The 22,983-nt window shown below is 41.2% G+C and overlaps 1 protein-coding gene and 1 pseudogene across 1 annotated transcript in view; both read right to left on the reverse strand.

Annotated features, from left to right (window-relative positions):
• LOC101328627 (uncharacterized) overlaps positions 1–10,388 on the reverse strand; it is a 107,472-nt gene extending 97,084 nt beyond the window's left edge. Inside the window, exon 1 of the mRNA XM_073796710.1 lies at positions 10,275–10,388. The gene's annotated coding sequence lies outside the window, so the exon portion shown is untranslated. The remainder of the gene's footprint in view (positions 1–10,274) is intronic.
• On the reverse strand, positions 1,195–3,218 carry LOC141277127 (uncharacterized; annotated as a pseudogene).
• Positions 10,389–22,983: the final 12,595 nt, after the last annotated feature.

Raw genomic sequence — 22,983 nt, forward strand, 5'->3', positions numbered from 1 at the left:
AATATAATAATCATGATGAGTCAAGTCACAGTCTTACACTATTCTCTGGCCCTCCCTCATGCTAATTCACACACTATTGAATTTAATAATTCAGGGGCCTTGTTTTTCCAGGGAACGTGGATGCGAATGAACCACACCTAATGAAGTTGGCCCCTTCCTCTTACTGATTCCTTCCCAGAGACTGTCATCAAGGCCTGGAATGAAGGCATAAGATCACCATGTTTCCAATGCTAAGCTCTTACTGCTCGCTGCAGGCCAATAAATCGAGAGACTAGTTGCTGGGACAAGGAATGACAACTTTATTCAGAAAACCAGCAGACCGAGAAGATAGTCAACAACTGTCCCAAAGAATCATCTCCCCTGAGTTAGAATTCAGGCTTCTTTTTTTTTTTTTTTTTTTGCCGTACGCGGGCCTCTCACTGCTGTGGCCTCTCCCGTTGCGGAGCACAGGCTCCAGACGCACAGGCTCAGCGGCCATGGCTCACGGGCCCAGCCGCTCTGCGGCATGTGGGATCCTCCCAGACCGGGGCACGAACCCGTGTCCCCTGCATCGGCAGGCGGACTCTCAACCACTGCGCCACCAGGGAAGCCCCAGGTTTCTTTGATACCAAAAAGGGAGAGAGTAAAGTCCTGCTTCAGGTCAGACTCCCGTGAAATAAAATTTATACTTTATGGCAAGACAAGAAAAATTTACATAAATTCTTCTCTGCCTTTTGGCTTCCTCTCTCCCCGCACTGTGCATTGTGTATTTGCCTGATACCTCAACCAAACCTGACACATCAGCAGGAATAAATACTCAACCATAAAGACACATTCTCCTAGCATCAACAAGGCAACTCCTTAAAAGATAACATTCCTTTTTGATCTTGTAAAGGTTCACATGACCTACCACGATGATGCTTAGACCTGGATTATGTGAACTGTCAAAAATATGTCACTTGGGGCTTCCCTGGTGGCGCAGTGGTGAGAGTCCGCCTGCCGATGCAGGGGACACGGGTTCGTGCCCCGGTCCGGGAGGATCCCACATGCCACGGAGCGGCTGGGCCCCTGAGCCATGGCCGCTGAGCCTGCGCATCCGGAGCCTGTACTCCGCAACGGGAGAGGCCACAACAGTGAGAGGCCCGCGTACAGCCAAAAAAAAAAAAAAATATATATATATATATATATATATATATATATATATATGTCATTTGATGTATAACTGTCTCACAAAAATTATGTAACTGTGCTTTGATTTCTAACAGGCAGAACAGTTCTCAGAGCTTTCTGAGATGCTCTTCCCAGGATACAATCCTCTATTTTGGCTCAAATAAAATTTTCCATTTTTTTCTCAGATGCACTGGTTTACTTTCTGGTGACACTCTGGAAGGGGTATGTTAATTTCTTCCTTCCTGAAGCCATTCACAGGCGGGTCTGGTCAGGATGCTTCCTGGGAGCTAAGCAAAGGTATTTTACATTAACACTCATTACAAGGGTGGCAGTGTATCCAGAGATGGCCCATTATATATAATTTAAGTGTATAGGCAACATCCCTTTAGTGACTGACTTCTACCAAAAGCAATAGAATACAAAGGTTAAAGTAAAAGAAACAAATCCAATATGGAATCATATTTCTTCTTCTCTATTACTTCATCCTTTTTTTTTTGGCCGCATCCTGCAGCATTTGAGATCTTAGTTCCCCGAGCAGGGATCAAACCCACACCTGCTGCATTGGAAACACGGAATCTTAACCACTGGCCCACTAGGGAAGTCCCTGTTCTCCCCTATTACTTCAAACTTCAGATTGAAAAGCACAAATAGTAATGTATTCTTTTTGAGAAAAATCAAATAATTGAATATTTTATACACTGAAGACAATGGGCCATTTCCATACATGTCCTTCTTCCTCAAATATACACATCATGTCATAAGTTTTAACAGCGGGTGACTTGTCATGGTTCTGCTGTATGTAACATCTCAAAGAGGTAAAGATTTATTCCTAGTATGCATTCTCTAGTGTACGGGCTGTTGTAAGAATTGCTCAAAATATTCACCAGATGCCTTAAATTTTTAAGAATTCTCCCAAATATCTGTTCTTGGGTGAACCATACGGACACACTATTTCAAAGAGCTTCCATGTGTATATATTTTGACCTGTATGAATGCTCTCAACACCAAAGGTGTGCATACTTGATGTAAAAATTTACAACATCCGTTACATTTGAAAGTTGGCTCTTCAACATAAATTCTCACTGTTCTACATTTTTGATCTTCAAAAATGAGACTTAGCAAACCATATTGCTTTGAGTGGTTTCTCTCCAGTACGTATTCTCCAATGAACTCAAAGATGTGATTTTCGACTAAAGGCCTTGCCTCATTCATTTCATTTGTAAGGTTTCTCTCCAGTATGAACTCTCCGATGACTTAAAAGGTTTCCCTTTACACTAAAGGCCTTGCCACACTCATTACATTTGAAAGGTTTCTCTCCAGTATGTATTCGGCAATGAACTTGGAGATATGGTTTTTGACTAAAGGCCTTACCACATTCATTACATTCATAAGGTTTCTCTCCAGTATGAACTCTCTGAAGACCTGCAAGGGTTCCATACTGACTAAAAACCTTGCCACAGTCATTACACTGATACGGTTCCTCTCCAGTATGAACCCTCCGATGAGCAGCAAGGTGTGAGTTTTGGCTAAAGAGTTTGCCAAACACATCACATTTATATACACTTTTTCCTATATGAATGATCTGATGTCTCCTGAGGTATGAGCTGCCATTAAAGGTTTTGCCACACTCATTACATTTGTAAAGCTGCTCCACAGTATGAATCCTCTGATGGGTTGCAAGCTTTGCATCATGACTCAAGACTCTGCCACATACATCACATTTATGTAATTTCTCTCTTGTGTGGATGATCCGATGTCTAATGAGGTGAGATCCCTGAAGAAAGGTTTTGCCACACATTACATTTGTGAGGTCTTTCCCTGAGTGCTTTCTGATCTTGTGTCTGTATTGAAAGATGGATAAAATCATTCTCATATGTATTAGGGACGTTGGTTTTGACATGAGGAGGAATTCTTTGAAGTGGTGAAAATGAGGAACTACTGTTGTTAGATCTTTCAACTTCATTACATTCATAAGATATCCCATCAGTTTTAAATATCTGCAGTTTCTTTTGAACATTTAATCCAAGCCTATTTCCAATGGGTTTGATTCCTACATCCCTTTTACCATGTCAATGTCTTTCATCAGTGAGATTTCCATCATGGGTTATAGGCATTCCTTTGTCATTTCTTTCATTACCTCTGCACCGACACTCAAAGTCATACGTATCTTCCTGGATTTCTCTGATGTGCAAATGTTTGATTTCATCGTTTTCAGGTCTTCCCAACATCAGTGTTTGGAACACTTCTCCTGGATCAGTGTTCACTTTTGGTTGTAATTGCTTGATCACATGTATAGGAAAAATATCTACAAGACATAAACATCTATAGGTATCCTGTCACTACAATTCACAAATAAATATTTCATGTTGAATACATGATATTACACCACAAGTAATAATTATACCAAGCACAGTTAGGAAACTTTCCAAACATGATCTTAAAAGTTTGATAAACTCAAAGCATGTAATGCTTAACTAAAGAAAGAGTGATAAAATATAATTCAAATTACTTTTAGGGTAGTCTAGTTTCAAACTCCTAAGACAAAAACACTCACATTTGACAAACATATGTCGGCTCTCAGAGAAAGGGTATGTTTCCACCATAACCCCAAAGACCACACTCATTAACAGTAAGCATGCTGCTGGCTCATAATTGAGGAGAAAAATTTTTACACTGCAGATATATTCTGCCTACTTCCTATACATAAATCAATGCTAAATAACTGACAATATATTGTAATGGTAAATAATACAAAATTAGCTCTGCCGGTGAATAATCTAAGTAACTGTCTCTTTAGAATTGTAAAACAGATACAGCATAGAGGAAGTGAAGAATCCAACAAAACAGCTGTTAAGAAAACAATGCATTTTTCTCAATCATGCTATAAAACTAGGCACCCATAAGGAAAAGCGTTTTATAACATTAACAAGTAGTACATGTTAGTCGTATTGCATAATACATGCTGAACAACCATCATCTGTAAATCACACGTATAAATTAATATGTAAAATATTCTTCAGTTCTCTATCAGGCAATGAGTAGAGAATTCCCTATCTATGCAACACCATTAAAAAGGTAGTTCCAAAATATACGGGATGAACGGTGAACACTTTGTATACTCATTAACTGAGGTCAGACACGTTGCTGAGAACAAAGTGCAAACGAAAAGCAGACAGGATATAATGCAGACAAAGGTGTATCATGAAAAACATGACAGAATACTAACGTATCTTTTTCTAAAAAAGTAACTTTTCACTATCTATGAAAAAACATGCAATAGTCTAAGCCAGCTAACAGCAAAAATTTGTTTTAAAAGGCTTGAGGTAAATTAACATGATTTTTAAAATCAGGGCAGTAGAGGCACAGGTTTATGTACATTAACCCAACTGACACAGACAGGGGTGACGGAACCATAACTTGAATTTGGACCTATAGACTGAGAACGCTCATTCTTAAGCATGACCACCCCCAGGCAGGACAGATTACCAAATAATACAACTAATACCAGAAGTTTAGAAGGAAAACGTCAAGGGAGATGCAAGAAGAAGTCAGCTGTGTAACTACTAAGTTTATTCGGCCGTCCCTCTGGGAAATGGTTTCTGAGTCATCACTGCGGCAGGTAGCGCCTTGGGTCACGTCCTGAGAAAGTTGTTCAACAGATTATGAGGGATCATTTCTACGGTGTGAGTGATGTGGAATGTGGATGGATGGGTGAAGGAGTGCTGTCGATTTGGGGACCACAAGGAGAACAACTTAAATATTGGAGCAAATGACAGTGTTTCCAGGACATCAAGATACCATGTGAGGAAAAGTCAGGACTGAGAAAGGATTTGAGTGGCGGGCAGCGTATATGTATACGTGGGAGCACAGCTGGTGACTGCGTACCTGTGTGAATATAACTGTACGAGGGCAACTAAGATACTGACCTTAAAAAAAAAGAATTGGTTTAGCAATTGATATGATACTGTCGATTTTTAACTATGAGAATTATACTATGAGTATAGGACAGAAAGAAGACAGATTTAAAAAGGGAGAGAGTGAGATGCTGTAGGGAGAAAGCAGGATTATATCTATTATATGATTTGCTGTGTAATGTATCCAACTGTATATTCCATAATTTCCACTGTCATACTTACATTCCAGAAAAACACACAATATTCCAGGACATTGCACAAGAATGTTCTTAGCAAAAATCAGAAGAAAAAAACAACAGGAAAAGGCCATCTAAAGGAGAAGAATGAGTTTCTTCTGTACACACATGTGCAGATACAAAGAAACCGAATAAACAGTCCAGTAGAGTAGGAGGCCATGATTGTAAAAGTGAGTCTCCCTAAATATGTGTTCCCCTGCTGAGTTTGATTAATCTCTCTATCCAAAATTTTATTCCATTTCTTGTCTTCCCACACCTGTTCCCCTCAAGACTGAGCAGTATCAAAGAAAACGGGGGACTGAAACAAACGGAACCCAGCAGGGCCCTCCTAGATACCTCCTAGATACCAAAAGCCTTTCCAAGTGCCGTGATTCCTCTTGGTAGAAAAAGGCTTCGGTCTCCTGGATCTTCCCTGAGTTTCAAAGAGCAGATTCAAGCAGATACTCATTAGGGGAAGGAGGGAATGCAGAAAGAAAGGAAAAGCAAGCCCAACATAATCTTTCCCATGACTCATAGCTTAAACTGATACCTTGATCTATGAGCCCAAACTGTGGCTTCAACCAGCGGCCCCAAGAGGACTGAAAAAATTGATGACAGTCAGAGGACCAAGTGAGAAGTAAAATTCTTAAGCCGTCACATCGGTTCCAAGTAAATAATAACATGTCACAACTATTGCTTTTGCTTTCTCCCAGAAGGAAGTTAAGGGATCAGAAGACTGTGATTAGGAATTTGTTTTGCAGAAACCTACAGAATAATCAGGAAGATGCCACAACGTGGTGCCCAAAGTCTGCAGCTGAGATCTTACAGGGAAGCTGGGATCACAGACACTCCCCTCCCTTCTCTCCTTTTCTCTCCAAAAATCTTACACCCTGGCCAACCCGCAAGATGCATTTGAGGCAAGTTTAGGTCTACCATCTTCCGGGTTGGTGCCTCTTTGATTAATAAACCTTTCTCTGCTCCAAACTCTAAAGTTTCAGTTTGTTTGGCCTCACTGAGCACACAAACTTGGGTTCAACCTCATTATGTCTGAATATGTTCTCTGTTCAGAAAAGGTATAGGACTATGCTGAAAGCCATGCTTCAATGGAGTAGCTCCTCAGAGCTCTCATCATACTTAATGGTGAAAGAATGAAAGCTTTTCCTCTAAGATCAGAAACAAGACGAGGATACCTGCTCTCAATATTTCTAAAAAAACATAATACCCGAAGTCCTAGAAAGAACACAGACGCAGAAAAAGAGATAATAGGGATCCCAATAATGAGAGGAAGCAAAATTATCTGACATTATATAACATGTAGAAAACCCTGAAGGGCATCCCTGGTGGTACAGTGGTTGAGAGTCCGCTTGCCAATGCAGGGGACACGGGTTCATGCCCTGGTCCAGGAAGATCCCACATGCTGCAGAGCGGCTGGGCCCGTGAGCCATGGCCGCTGAGCCTGCGCGTCCGGAGCCTGTGCTCCGCAATGGGAGAGGCCACAACAGTGAGAGGCCCACGTACCGAAAAAAAAAAAAAAAGAAAAGAAAACCCTGAAGATTCTGTAAAAAAAGAAACTGCTAGAAATAATGAAAGACTGCAATAAACTTACAAGACACCAAGTCAACATGGAAAAATCAATTCAGTTTCTAAACCTTAAAAATGAACAATCAAAACAGAAATTGAGAAAACAATTCCATTTACAATAACATCAAATAATAAAATAAAATACTTAGACATAATGTTATACATGACAGGAAAGACTTGTACACTGCAAATTAAAAAGACTGCTGAAGGACTTCCCTGGTGGTCCAGTGGCTAAGGATCTGCACTTCCAATGCAGGGGGCCCGGGGTTGATCTCTAGTCAGGGAACTAGACCCCACATGCTGCAACTAAGAGTTCACATGCCGCAGCTAAAGATTCCTGCAACTAAAAGATCCTGTATGCTGCAACTAAAGATCCCTAGTGGTGCAACTAAGACCTGGCACAGCCGAATAATTAAATAAATATTAAAAAAAAAAAAAGACCACTGAAAAAGCTTATAAAAGACACAAATAAATGCAAAGGTATCTCAAATCCCTAGACTGAAAGTCAATACTACACAAACTGGTCAACACGTCAAATTATCCCCTAGTGAAATCCCAATAGCTTTTCCCCAAAGAAACAGAAAAATCCATCCGATGTTTCATATGGAATCTCCAGAAACCCTGAATAACAAAAATAAGCTTGAAAAAAAACAAAGTTGAAGGTCTCACACTTATTTCAAAACTTCTTCCAAAGCTAAACTTACCAAGACAATGTGGTACTGGCATCAAGACAGAGAGAGGGATCCTTGAAACAGAACAGAGACATCAGAAAAAAAAACTTGTGTATATGCTAAACTGATGCTCCACAAGGGTGTCAGGACCATTCAATGGGAGAAGGGCAGTCTACTGAACAAAAGGTGTTGAGAAAACTGGAAACCCACTAACAAAAGTATTTAGTTGCACCACTGTCTTACACGACAGAAAAAGATTAACTCAAGATGGTTCAAAAAGCTAAACCTAACTCCCAAGTGTATGAAAGTACTAGAAGTAATCATACAAGGAATGTTTCTTGACTTTGGATTCACCACGGACTTATCAGATAACACTAAAAAACACAGCCCACGAAAGAAAAACAGATAAATTGGACTATATCAAAATTATAAAATACTGTGAATTAAAGCATGCTCTAAGTGAAAAGACTCTATGGTATAAGAGAAAATATTTGCAAATTATATATTTGATAACAGATTAACATCTAGAATACATAAAGAACTCTAAAAGGGACTGATCAATTCTACCATGGCGGGGCGCGGGGGCCTTCCCCAATCAACCAACCCACACACTGCAAACATAAAAACAAAAACACGAAGATTAACACAAAATGTATGAACTTGATAATAAATACAAATAAGAATCATGTATAATGCATATGAATATACAAAATGAAAGTACCACTGTCTTAAAAAAAACAAATGATGCTTCATCACTGAAAGTATCATTCCACTTCATAAGCTCCCTCATTCAGATTCTTCAATATTAGCTGTTGAGGTAAATGAACAATGGCACACAGGCAACGAAAAATGTGGCATCAACAACAGATCAGTTCATATTTAGCATCCTGGGATAAATTTCTACACCATTTACAGAGGCTAAAATGTATGATCGTTGGTATATGTGAACAACATTGTCGTAGTGCCCTTGAGACAGGCTTTTGTGACAGTCCCCAAAGCCAGAAAAACACCTGGAAAGACTTATCAGACAGACTCTCGTGATACTTTCTACCTTGTGTCCCAAAACGTGCTGACCACTCCAATGAGTAGCTTCAAGTGGTGACTCTGAACAGAGGAGGAAATTTTACAACATGAGGGAAGTGTCTCCATTAAATGTTTTCTGGTAACCAGCAAACACACTCCACAGAGAATCCACCACAAGTTCCCTCTTACACATGCGTACATTATCAGAGCAAAGAAACCAGATAAAATTTCAGACCTTAGGACTATACTGCAAAGGAATTTAAGAGATAAAATCATACAAACTAAGCAGAATGTAAAATCAGGAAGAGTCGACATTCCAAGACTAAGGAGAGCAGTACAGGAGCAAAAAACAATGCAACATGTGAGGGTCAGACATTAAAGGATCTTGAGACGGGACCATGTGCTCAATCCACAGATGCCAAGCTAAGAGCCTGACAGATTCACCACTGGTCTCCTGGTAGTATTTAGGATCAAAAAGAGGATCTCTCCATCCACTGTGCTTACAGTTTTCCTAAGTACAAGCACAGAAGATCCAATCCACCTAGCTGTGCCACACACCCCTGAACAGAAGAAACGGCTGAGGGATCTAAACCAGCAAAGAGGACCTGAGACAGCTACAGCAGGTGCTGAGGGGCCACGTGGAATACAGAGCAGCCAGTTTTTCCACATCTTCTGATTACTTCTTCCAAGTACAGCAACTCTGATCAAACCGGGATGGGCTCAGGGGTGGGACTCCAGAGGCATCAGCTCTGATCTACAGGGACTAAGAACTGAGCATCCAGGGGAATCAAGACCAGAAGGAGACATGAAGGGGCAAGAGACCCCTTTAAAACAGCCCGCCTCATGCTCCTCAAAGTCAAGCAAAACCCAGTTCACAAAAGCCAGATGAGGAGTGTTGTGGGTCATGACAAAGACCTTGCTTTTTTCTCTTGTGGAGCTGCAGCACCACTGCAGGGTAAAAGAAAGCATTTTCCATGATGAAGGACAGGGTGATAACTCCAGGAGATGAAAAACACCCTCTGAGACTTTTCAATAAATGAACTTCTGTTTTCCCAAAAAAAAACTCTCCACTGTGAGAAAAGTTTCCCAAACTCTATTAATGTTGTGGCTTCCTCTCTGCCCTTATGAGAGCCCATCTGTGTTCACACTTCTCACACATTCCCACCCATTTGGTTTTTGGGTCTTTTCACATCACACATCACAGTCCAGGGCTCTTTCCCTTGCTCCAAAAGGGAGATAATATTCAGATCAAAAACAGAACTGCCTGATTATCGGAACAAAAAACGTGAAGTGCTACGGTTTTCCGAAAATCACAGCTCTTTCTTCAACTAAGGAGTGAGGACATTACAGGTGGGTCAGGAAAAATATTTCACAAATTCATCCACTGCCTCCTTCTAAATGCATCGGGAACAGTATATAATGTGCAAATATTGAGCTCTCTTCCTAGAAACACTAAGTCAAAAGCCAAAAGGTAGAAAATGGGAAATTGGGTATTTGTTTAAAGTTTGCCATTGAGCTTTATACATAATTAAGCTCTGGAACAACTCCTGATGTAACGTGAAATGGACAGATTATCCAAAGAAAGGGTCAGTTTAAACGCATGATGGTACTTCATGTCTGAGTCCACAGGCTTTTCAGATCAAAGGAAACAGGGCCTCCCAAGAGGCACAGAGGGGAAGATGCAAAGGCAAAGCCCAGCTGTGGAGGGAACTTATCCTCACCCAAGGAGGTCAGGTTCCTGTAGGTCTCCACCATCACGTCCCTGTACAAGGCCCTCTGAGCAGGGTCCAAGCATTCCCACTCCTCCTGAGTGAATTCGATGGCCACATCCTCAGAAGTCAACCATTCCTGAAATGAAAATATATTTTCACCAAGGGGCCATGAGGAGAGTTCATATCGTCATACAAAAGGAAAAGAGGAGTAAGGGGTAAGGATTGACTTGGTTGAAGTGTATGTTCTACCAGGTCCATGTGGAAGTATTGGGAGACATTATGTGCCTCTAATTTTAACTTCTTACGCTTTTTCATAAGAGATTATGATACCTTCCAATTACTAAGGGTGTTTCATCTTTGTGGAAAATCCATGAAACATCTATAAATACAACTCAAAGATGGGTTGTCTATCCAGATGTGTTTGATATTATGTTCTACACAGTAACTGAAAGTCAATATCTTGATGAGTTGCAGTCTGAGTGGCGTCTTGAGAGAGACAAAGCCCACAATGGCTCTAGAGAAAAGTCAAAATCTTCAATTATGATGATTATAACAACAATGATTAAAAGTTTGGAAAAACTTTTCTTTTTTAATTAATTTATTTTATTTATTTGTCTGAGTCGGGTCTTAGTTGGGGCAAGTGGGATCTCTGTTGTGGCATGCAGGATCTTTCATTGCAGCGTGTGGGCTCTTCAGAGCAGCTCACGGGATTCTCTCTAGTTGTGGCAGAGGGGCTCAGTTGTCCTGTGGCATGGGGGATCTTAGTTCCCTGACCTGGGATCGAACCCGCATCCCCTGCATTGGAAGGCGGATTCTTAAGCACTGGACCACCAGGAAAGTCCCTGGAACACTTCTTATTACTCTAAATTACTGTAATATTAATCTAAACATTACTCTATAAAGTGCTTTATGGGTATGAACATATCATCAACGTAACAGCTCATTAGAGAAAGATCTGTTCCCATCTTACAGAAGAAAAAACTGTGTCAGAGACCCTCTGAGAAACTTGACTCAGGTCAAGAAGTTAACAAATGACACAGCAAGCACCTAACCTCAGAGGGTTGGGCTCTGAGACTGAAACTTAAAAATCAAACAGATAAGTAACAGAGAGCATTAAAAGGACACACAGAGGGATACCTGAGAAAACCTGAAAAAAGTCCAAGGTGAATGCAGAAAAGCATGAAAGGCCATTATAAATGTGGGCACGCACACACATATATTAAAACTTTTAGTAATCTTACTACAATTTAAACCATTAACATGATAGCATAGAAAAAATTCAAGGCCACTGAGTATACTGAAGATATAATTTCGACTACAAAAGATGTAATACATAGTTTTAAAATCATGTTGTTTATCTAAACCAGGGATGCCGTGCACATCCATGAACTTATGCACACACATGTCCACACTAAATTACTGAAATGATGGTTGTTTCCTGACATATTTTCAATTTTTTAATCACCCTTTTATTCACGGGTATTTCAGCATCTTTCAGACAATGAAAATGTATCAACTGTACTGAATTTAGTTTGTCAACATGATTCCATAATAGGCTACTAAAAGAAAAATGGTATGATCATAAAAAAAATACTTTAACTCCAATCTCAATAAAATAACTATATTCAAAAATATAAATACAACTTCAGCCATTAAAATTTACATACTTGGGCATTAACAACAGGCCAAGAGTTTCCTTGTTTTTTCTAATAATAAAACATTGATTTGGGACTTCCCTGGTGGGACAATGGTTGAGAATCTGCCTGCCAAATGGAGGGGACACAGGCTCGAGCCCTGGTCCGGGAAGATCCCACATCCCGCAGAGCAACTAAGTCTGTGAGCCACAACTATTGAGCCTGCGCACCACAGCTCCTGAGCCCGCATGCCACAACTACTGAAGCCCACGCACCTAGAGCCCGTGCTCCGCAACAAGAGAAGCCACTGCAATGAGAAGCCCATGCACCACAACGAAGAGTAGCTCCTGCTCGCCGCAACTAGAGAAAGCCCACACGCAGCAACAAAGACCCAACGCAGCCATAAATTAATTATTTTTTTAAAAATCGATTCAAAATTAGAATAGTAGTATTCTACATTATTTTCACAGATTAAGAAAAAGTTTATCACAACAGTGAAGTTATAAACTTCTTGGAGAATTAAAAATCATGAAAAAAAGAATGTGAAAAAAATTATTATTAAAAAACACATTTCAAACAAACATCATGATGAAAAGGAAATACTTGATGCATTCCCTCTGAAGTTACAGTGCAGTGAAGCGGGCTGGCCAGGGTTCCTGCCTTTCACCACTGTACAGGTTTCCTGAGCAGGGACCACTAGAGGAAGTAACAGGAGGAAAACCAAGAGTGAGAGCGAGAGCCACAGAGAGAGCATATCAGAGATTTAAAACTGTGAACATTCACACATCTAAAGACACGGAAAGGTGAAAAGTGAAAGGATGGAAAAGATATTCCATCCTAAAGAGAGCAGGGGTGACTCCATAATACCAGAAAAAAATAAAAACACAAAAAACATTATACAATGATAAAACAGTCAATTTATCAAAAAGATAAAACAAAAACAATATACAAATATAACATTAGATCTCCAAGAAAACGGAAGCAAACATTAACAGAAATGAAGAGAGAAACAGCACAAGAATAGTATCAGACTTCAATGGCTCATGTTTACTTATGGATGGAACCAAAGAGAACATCAACAAGGAAACAGAGGACTTGAACAACACTGTAGGCCAAGTAGACATAACAGACATGTACAGATCACTCCACCCAACAAGAGCAGCAGAAACATGCTTCTCAAGCACACATGGAACATTCCCCACAACAGACCATGTATTAAGGCAAAAAGCAAATCTTAATAATGTTAAGAGATTGAGATCATAAAAAGTATGTTCTCTATCATAATAAAATAAAACTAAAAATAAACAGCAGAAGAAAAAAGAAAATTCCCCAAATTGTGGAAATTAAACAACTCATTCTTTTTTTTTAAGTTGAAATATTTTATTCATTCATTCATTCATTCATTTTTTCCTTTTTGGCTATACCATGCCACTTGTGAGATCTTAGTTCCCCAACCAGGGATCAAACCCAGGCCCTAAGCAGTGAAAGTGTGGAGGACTAACCACCGCATTGCCTGGGAATTCCCTAAACAACTCATTCTTAAAGCACCAATGGGTCAAGGAACAAATCACAAGGGAACTTTTAAATATTGGGCTGAAAATGAAAATACAACATACCAAAATTTTGAACACACAGTTTAGGCAGTACTAAAAAGGAAATCTAAATGCTTTAAATAGGAAAAAGAAAAGATCTCAAACCAGAAATCTATTTTTATACCTCTATGAAGTAGGGGGAAAAAATCAAACTGAACCCAAATTTAGCAAAAGGAAAGAGGTAAATCATAAAGATTAGACCAGAGATTAACAAAATACAAAGCAGAAAAATATAAAAGCAAAGTAGCGTTGGCGTTTTGAAAAATTCAATGGAAAAACACTAAGCTGGACTAAGAAAGAAGATTCATATAACTGAAAACAGAAACTAAAGTGGAGAGATTGCAAATAATGTCAAAGAAAATTTTTAAAGGATTATAAAAGAGTATTATGAACAATAATGCCCACAAATTATAGAATAGAGAAGATACAGGTAAATTCTTAGAAACATATAACCTACTAAATCTTAATCCTTAAGAAATAAAAAAAATTTGAACCCAATTATAACTAAAGACATTCAAGCAGTAATCAAAAACTTCAAACAAACAAAAAAAACCCAGGACCCAATTCTACCAAACATTTACAAAAGAATTACCACTAATCTTGCTAAAAATGTTAGAGTTGAAGAGGGAACACTCACAAACTCAACGTATGGAGCCATCATGATTCTGATACCAAACCCAGACAAAAACAGAAGAAAGGAAAACTAGAAATCAATATCCCTGATGAATATTGCTACAAAATCTCTAACAAAACATCAGCAAACCAAATTCAACACCACATTAAAAAGACCTGACATCATGATCAAGTGGATTTTATTTATATCACTATAAGGGGTAAGGAGTACTCAACATACAAAAATCAATTATGTGGTACACCACATTAACAAAATAAAGGAAAGAATGTCACAAAGGGGGCTTCCCTGGTGGCCCAGTGGCTGAGCGTCCGCCTGCCGATGCAGGGGACGCGGGTTTGGGCCCCGGTCCGGGAGGATCCCACATGCTGCGGAGCGGCTGGGCCCGTGAGCCGTGGGCGCTGAGCCTGCGCGTCCGGAGCCTGTGCTCCGTGGCGGGAGAGGCCACAGCAGTGAGAGGCCCGCGAAACGCAAAAAAAAAAAAAAAAAAAAAAAAAAAAAGTCACAAAGGATCATCTCAGTTACTGCAGAAAAAAGCATCTGACAAAATGCAACAAACTTTCAAGATATAAACACTTGGGACTTCCCTGGTGGTCCAAGTCCAGTGGCTACAACTCCGCACCCCCAATACAGGGGGCCCAGGTTCAATCCCTGGTCAGGGAACTAGATCCCCCATGCCACAATGAAGATAGAAGATCGGGATCTGCCACTAAGACCCAGGGCAGCCAAATAAATAAATAAACATAAATATTAAAAAACAAAAGACAAACACTCAACAAACTAGAAACAGTAATTATCTCAACATAATAAACACCATTTATGAAAAGAGCACAGCTAAAGTCATACTCAAACATGAAAGACTGAAAGCTTTTCCTCTGAGATCAGGAGGAAGGCAAGGATGCATACTTTCTGCACTACTCTTCAACAAAGTACTGAAACCCCTAGCCAGAGCAATTAGACAAGAAAAAGAAATCAAAGTAATCCAAATTGAAAAAGAAGTAAAATTATCTTCTTTCCTAGACAAGGTTTGATATGAAGAAGCCGTAACCTTTCGACAAGAAAACTGCTATATCAAAATACATGTTTTGAAAAATTGCAGTATACAAAACCAACATGCAAAAACTTTCAGTTGCATTTCTATACACAATGAACAGTATCAAAGGAAAATTAGAAAACAATCTTATTTATTATAGCATTAAAAACAAATGAAATATCAATATTTAGGAATAAATTCACCAAGAAGGTGAAAGAAGTATACACTGAAAACTACTTAACAGTGCTAAAAGAAATTTAAAAAGATACAAATAAATGGTCATTCCATATTCATGGACGAGAAGACTTAATACTCTTAAAGTATCCCAGCTACCCAAAGTGTGCTACAGATTCAATGGAATGATTATCAAAATTCCCATGGCAATTTTTGAAGAAACAGAAAAAAGCATGCTAAAAGTCCTAGAGAATTTCAAAAAACCACAAATAGCCCAAAGTCTCTTGAATAAGAAGAAAGATGGGAACCTCCCTTTTTTAGATTTCAAAACATATCACAAAGCAATTGAGATTGTGTGGTATTGGTATAAACACAGATACATAATATACATAAACCAAATGAACACAAGAGAATGCTCAGAAATAATCCTTTGCATATATGTAAAATGTATTCACAAAGGTGCTAAGACTACAAAATGAAAATAAGACAGTCTCAATAACAAATGCTGCTGGGAAACTGGATACCTCCCTGCAAAAGAATGAAGCTGAAACCTTACCTACAAAGGTAAAACCTTCTATGTGTCAAAGGACGCAACCAACACAGTGAAAAGACAAAAAACTGAAGAATGGAGGTATCAAAACTGATTCCAAGAACTTCCAAATCTCAACAATTTAGGTTGATTTCATAGCTTAAAATGGATAATGGAATAAAACACCCTCTTATCACTGATGTCTATTTCTGAACTTTCCATTCCATTCCCAACCATGAAGATGTTGAAATCAGTGACAGAGTCATTTAGCTGAGAATGTATTATAAAAACTCAGAACAAATTTCTCCTTATTGGTCTCTTCCAGAACTTACCAGGCATTTCTGCATATTAATATCTGCCTTCCACGTGTAGCTTCTTCATTCTGTTTTGTAAAGAGAGGACAGTGCATTCAGATGGGGCCCCTTTACAATCCCTGGTGCCCAACAGCATTGACCCATCCATGGGTGTGAAGTCCTGCCCAGGACTATGCCCAGCAGAGAAACTTCACAAGTTCCAGATCCAGGTCACAGGATTGTGTGGAGATGGAATCCAAGTGGACATGACAGGCCCTGAGGGAAGGCCCTGGGTGACTGTGATGTACAGGTGTCAGGCAGGATACTTCAGAGTCAGAGAAGATTAGTGAGTCCAAAGAATGGCATTTCAAGAAATAAGATGAAATAATCAACTGAGAATATGACTTTACCTGAGAAAGAGCCATTCCAAACTCCAGTTCTTTCCTCTTCCTCCTCTTCCGGGCATACTCCTTAGGCAACATGATTCTTTAGCAGTCAATCTTGAAAGTTTGAAAGATACTGTTTAATGCTTAGAATCAATACACCCCCTTTCTGAGTCACAACCACACACACAGGGAAGACCTCAGCATGTGGAACAGACAGTCCTCTGCTGCCCACTGTCCCAGGAGGGACTCAGGACAGTAAACTCCCACACAGAGACCAATAGGTGAAGTTTCCCACACTTTCCTTCACATCACGCTTCCCTGGGACTTCCCTCGTGGCCTAGTGGTTAGGAATCTAGGCTCTCACTGCTGTGGCCCAGGTTCAATCCCTGGTCACGGAACTGAGATCCCGAAAACGATGTGGCAAGGCCAAAAACAAACAAAACAAACAAAAAACCAAGTCACTCTCCCCTCCTGGTGAGGCCCTCACGTACCCAGCAGCAGCGGGCACCTCAGCTGGACCCGACGATCCCCTTCAGGTCACAGACCAGCCCTGATCCATCCCCACGCAGAGCAGAGCCCCTCAGCCCAGATCTCAGCCCTCAGGAATGGGGGGACTCAGAGTCACTAAGTCACTCAGGCCAGGGATAAATTCGAAACAAATTTTTAAAAGCAATAATTTATTATTTTTAATCCAGAAGACCGGTATCAACATTTTGAAAAAACAAAACTGAGGCTATGGTAATTCCCTGGTGGTAGGTCCAGTGGTTAGGACTCCACACGATCACTGCCAAGGGCACAGGTTCGATCCCTGGTCACAGAAGTATGACCCGACAAGACCAAAAAAAAAAAAAAGTATCTTCTCTAACCACAATGAAATAAAACTACAAACAGAAAGCACAAGGAAAACAGGAAAATCCCCTAAATGCGGAAATTACATAGCTCCTTCTTAAAGATGCAATGAATGACATGTATAGAATATTGGAGGCCAGCAAAGCTTCTTTCAGAAGTTAAAAATTATTCAGAGGAACAAAGAAATTGAATGAACTAAGATTTATTTCAAGCTACAAAAGAATTAAATGTGAAGAAACAAAAAGGAAAGAAGTAAATCCATTATAAAACACACTTTCAATGTTCCTTTAAAAGGCACCATGTAGTGACACAGTCAGTCTCTTCTTGCTCCACTTTTCTCCCCTGAGCTCTACTCCACACCAGGAAAAGGGAAGGGGGTGACCCACATCTAAGTGAATCAAGTCATTGCCTCTCTGCTCAACAGGGTTTGCAAATGGAAGTTTTCTTCTGATACAAATAATTACAAAATGCACAGGCCTTATAGGCAGGAGTTGTGCAATTCTCATCCTCACCTGTATAATTTAAACAAATGTTAAATACATTAGATTCTAAAGACTCAAATCAATATTATCACAACATAATCATCCACATCCAAACAACTCACCACCCATCTGGATCCACCTTCCCCCTCCATCTGCACTATTAGGTGTTCCCATTTTAGTCTGTTTATCTGTCTCCCTATTTCGTTTCTGCCTTTGTTTCTCTTTTTCTTTTCCTCTTCTTTCCTGTTCCTGCCCTTCCTCTCCATTTCTTCCCTCACACCTGTCCTGCCCCGCTCTGCAAACTGTTCCCCCTCTGGATGGTCCTTCTCCTCAACCTGTATGACTGTCCTCAATCTCTATATACTTCTTTCTTCCCCCATCTCTGCGGTTACACCATGCCTCCAGTTACACTCCTTCCGTCTCTGTTACTCTACCTTCCTCCCCACTCTCGGGCACCCCAGGTGGCTGTGCTTCCTTCCTGCTCTCTCTCTTCCTCTGCTCTTCTTGTCACCCTTTGTCCGGTTTTTCTCCCAGCACCATGATGCTCTGGAGGCCAAGGTTCCAACTCTTTTATCATCTCCCCCTACTCTGTGTGAAGTGACTCCATTGTTATCCCCTTCTAAGACCGATCCAGGTCCCCTTCCTTATGTTGCCCTGCAATCTCTGCAGATCCGGCTTAAGTTCTTTCTCCATTATATTCACCTGCTACTTTCAAGACTTAATCACTTTCATTTCACTATCTCTTTGCACGTCCTTCAGCCACCCTATGTTCCCACTGGTTCTCCCTCATTCTTTTCTCCTCAGTTTTTCTACTTCGATCTCAGCCTCTCTGTCTCTGCTTTTCCTGATTCCATTCACTCACGTATAAAATGCCCATCTACCAGAAGGGAATATTTTCTAACGGGGTGGAATTGGGGAAGTAACTACACTGGGTGTTCCCGCGTCTGGCCCAGGTCACCTCCCCCTACGCGGGGTGCGGGGAAGGGCTGACTACGAAGGAGAGGCCTGCGAAGCAGAAGGACCGGCCTGAGGAGGACGCGAGGACAGAGGGGCTGGGAGGGAGGGGGTCTCCGGAGAGCGGCGGGCTCTCCAGAATCCCAGGACCGGGGAGGGGACGGGGGCTGTCCGGGAGCGGGGCGACCAGCGCTGCCCTCCAGGGGCCGAGAGAGCGAGGCTGAGGGTCGCGCATCCACCTCGCGCAAGAGGACTTCACAAGGGAGGCCGGGAAAGTAACACGTTATAAGCAGGAAAATGTTGCGAAAAGCGGTGTCTACGTGGACCAGAGGCAGAAGAGTCAGAAGACTGGCCTCTGCGAGACTTCAAACCCAGGGAAAAAATACCCGACCCGTAAGGGCGACGTCTGGATTTACTGGGGCGTAGGGCCAGATGCTGGGATTTAAAGTCCCTAGAAACTCCCACACCCCAAGGACGGGGTAGAGCGGTACCGCGCAGTACAGACTTAGGCTAGAAAGAAGACACTTACGCTCCGCTCCGTGACCTTCGCTCCGTAGGAATGGGTTTCTGGAGTTAGAGATGAGGCTTCCGGGGCAGGGGCTGGGCAGGGCCCTACCAGTGAGGGGCGGGGCGAATAGAGCACCCAGGTGTGCTCACTGAGCGCCGGAGGGAGGAACTGGGAGCAGAGAGGGGTTGGTGCTTCCAGTACCTTGGCCGGTTTAAGTTACTCTCTGCAAGAGTTTGCGGGTAAAAGGTTACGGCTGTGTGGGCCAATTACGTCTGAAGCCAAGATGTTTCCTCTTAAGACTAAAAGAGTTTAAATAAAAAGCTATTTTTGCCCTCAGGTTGTTCTGACATCCTGCTAGTGTGGCGGAAGCAATTCGTGATCTGGAAACCTGAGCCTCCTGGAGCAGAGGGAGGGGTTGACATGGATCATCGGTTGGATCCAGGAACATTTCCTAAATGGGAATTAATTTAAGTAACTTTAAGAAATAAGAATGCCGTGGCTTCCCTGGTAGTACAGTGACAAAGACTCCGCCTTGCAACGCAGGGGACCCAGGTTCGGTTCCTGGTCAGGGAACTAAGATCCCACATCCTGTGGGGCAACTAAGCCCGCACTCCACAACTACCGGCTCGCGCGACTCAACTGGGGCCCGAGAACCACAAGCTATAGAACCCGCCCGCCATGGAACCCGCGGGCCACAACTAGAGAGAAGCCTGTATGTGGCAACGAAGATCCCGTATGCCGCAACGAAGACCCAACGCAGCCCAAAATAAATAATTTTTTTTACATTTTAATTTTTATTACAAATACAAAACTCTCTCTGGGTAGAATGATCTATTCCCTACTGACACCCTATAAAATAGCTTTTCCGTTTCTATTCCCTATTAATGCAGAAGGTCAAATTCAACATACTACTCAGTTTCAGAAACTCAGGGACAGGACCTGGAGTCTGAGACTGGAGGACTAAGGCATGTGATCATTTAGGTCACTAACCATTGCCTTAAAAACAGCAATACATATTTTTAAATGGTTATAAACTGCATTATTCTTTGTTTTGTCCAACGTGTTTTAATTATTTGCCTTTTTAAAACCAACTATTTACACAGTAACATGAGTTGTATAAACAACTCTTTATACAATGACATACATCACTCTAGGTTTACGGTGTAGAGCATAATGAACGTACACATACTGTGAAACGATTATGACAGTGAGTTTATCTATATGAAATTATGGTTGCAAACTAAAGAGAACGCGAAATGGGGGGGGAAATTCTTTTCTGTTGATGAGAACTGCATTGCTCTTTAAAATACTTATCCTATTCCACACTTGTAATGAATTCCCTTGTGAATTTACATTGTGAATAAAAAATTCCTTTTTTTGAAAAAGAACAAAGTAAAAAGATCTTAGAAGAACAAAATATGCCTAAGCTAGCAGAAGGTAGGAAAAAGGATCAGACAAATGAAAGAGAATAAAACTACAGAAAAAGACAACACAACAGTTCTTTGAAAAATAGAACAAAATGGACAAATCCTTACTTAGATTTAAAAAAGAGAGCGAGAAGACTCAAATTACCAAATCAGAAATGAAAGAGGGGACATTATAATAGATTACAACTGACCCTACAAAAAAAAATTTTTTTAATTTAGAAGAAAATACTTAGACAATTCTATGTCTAAATATTGGCTAACCTAGGGACTTCCCTGGTGGTGCAGTGGTTAAGAATCCACCTGCCAATGCAGGGGACACAGGTTTGATCACTGGTCCCAGAAGATCCCACATGCCAAGGAGTAACTAAGCCCGCGTGCCACCACTACTGAGCCTGCGCTCTGGAGCCCACGAGTCACAACTACGGAGCCTGTATGCCACAACTACTGAAGCCCTAGAGCCCGTGCTCCGCAACAAGAGAAGCCACCGCAGTGAGAAGCCCGCACACCAAAACAAAGGGGAGTCCCCACTCACCGCAACTAGAGAAAAACCGCCTGCAGCAACAAAGACCCAACACAGCCAAAAATAAATAATTTTTTTAAAATATTGGCTAACCTAAAATAGATAAATTCCTAGAGAAACAAAATCTACCAAGACAAAACCATGAAAAAAATTTAAATCCGAACAAACCTACACATTGTAAGGAGACTGAATCACTATTCAAAAATCATACAACAAAGAAAAGTCGGAGAGCTTCACTGCAGAACACTACCCAACATTTAAAAACAATTAAGACCTCCCTTCCTTAAACTCTTCCCCAATATATTGAAGAAAAGGGAACAGTTCCAAACTCTGTGAGTCCAGAATTATTCTAATACAAAGTCAGATGGTGACACTACAAGAAAACCACACAGCAAAATCCCTAACAAATAATGACGCAAAAAATCATCAATAAAACAGTAGTAAACTCAGGGAATTCCCTGGCCACCCAGTGGGTAGGGCCCTGCGCTTCCACGCAGGGGACGCGGGTACCATCCCTGGTCATGGAACTAAGATACTGCATTGCTCGTTGCACAGCTAAAAATAAAATAAAAACAAAAAAATAGTAAACTAAAATCAAAGTCACATTAAAAGTTTACATACCATGACTAAAGGGAATATATTATTGAAATGTAAGGAAGGTTCCACATATAAAAATCTTTCAATGGAAAATACAAAAGGAGAATGAACCAAAAAAAAAAAAAAACAAAACACTACCGATCGTCTCAGTTGACACAGCCCCACCCATCAGCAGACAGGCTGCCTAAAGGCTTCCTAAGGCAGCCACCTCTCTACATGCCCCTAGACATAAACCTGCCCACCAAAGGGCCAAGATCCAGGTCCAACCAACAGTGGAGAGGCAGAAGCCTCTAGACCAGCCTCACCCACCAGGGCACAGACACCAGAAGCAAGAAAACTACAGTCATACAACCTGCAGACACAGTCCACAGATACAGTCCAGACACTACGCTGGGACCACCTGGCTTCTGGCCCTTGGGTGACATGAGGGGGAGTACACTGCTGAGATGCACAGGACATCTTCTACCAAGACCACTTCTCCAAGGTCAAGAAAGGTAACAAACCTACCACACTCATAAAAATACAAATAGCAAATTAGGCAAAATGAGGCAACAGAGGAATGTTCCACACGAAGAAAGAAGACAAAAACCCAGAAGAAGAACTGACGTGGAGATACGCAATCTACCCGAGGAAGAGCTCAGAGTAATGATCGGAAAAACGATCAAACAATTCAGGAGGAGAATGGATGCACAGAATGAAAAATGAGGCTTTTGTTTTTTGGGGGGATATTTTGTTTTTTGGTTTTTTTGCGGTACGCGGGCCTCTCACTGTTGTGGCCTCTCCCGTTGCGGAGCACAGGCTCCGGACGCACAGGCTCAGTGGCCGTGGCTCACGGGCCCAGCCGCTCCGCGGCATATGGGATCCTCCCGGACTGGGGCACGAACCCGTGTCCCCTGCATCGGCAGGTGGACTCTCAACCACTAGGCCACCAGGGAAGCCCGAAATGAGGCTTTTTAACAAAGATGTAGAAAACATAAGTAACCCCAAAACAGAATTGAAGAAATACTGAAATGAAAAATACAATAGAGGAAATCAATAATAGGCTAAATGAGGCAGAAGAATGGATCAGTGAGCTGGAAGACAGAGCGTGGAAATCACGCAAGTCCAGG

This window comes from Tursiops truncatus, chromosome 19 (assembly GCF_011762595.2).
Source record: "Tursiops truncatus isolate mTurTru1 chromosome 19, mTurTru1.mat.Y, whole genome shotgun sequence".
NCBI lineage: Eukaryota > Metazoa > Chordata > Mammalia > Artiodactyla > Delphinidae > Tursiops > Tursiops truncatus.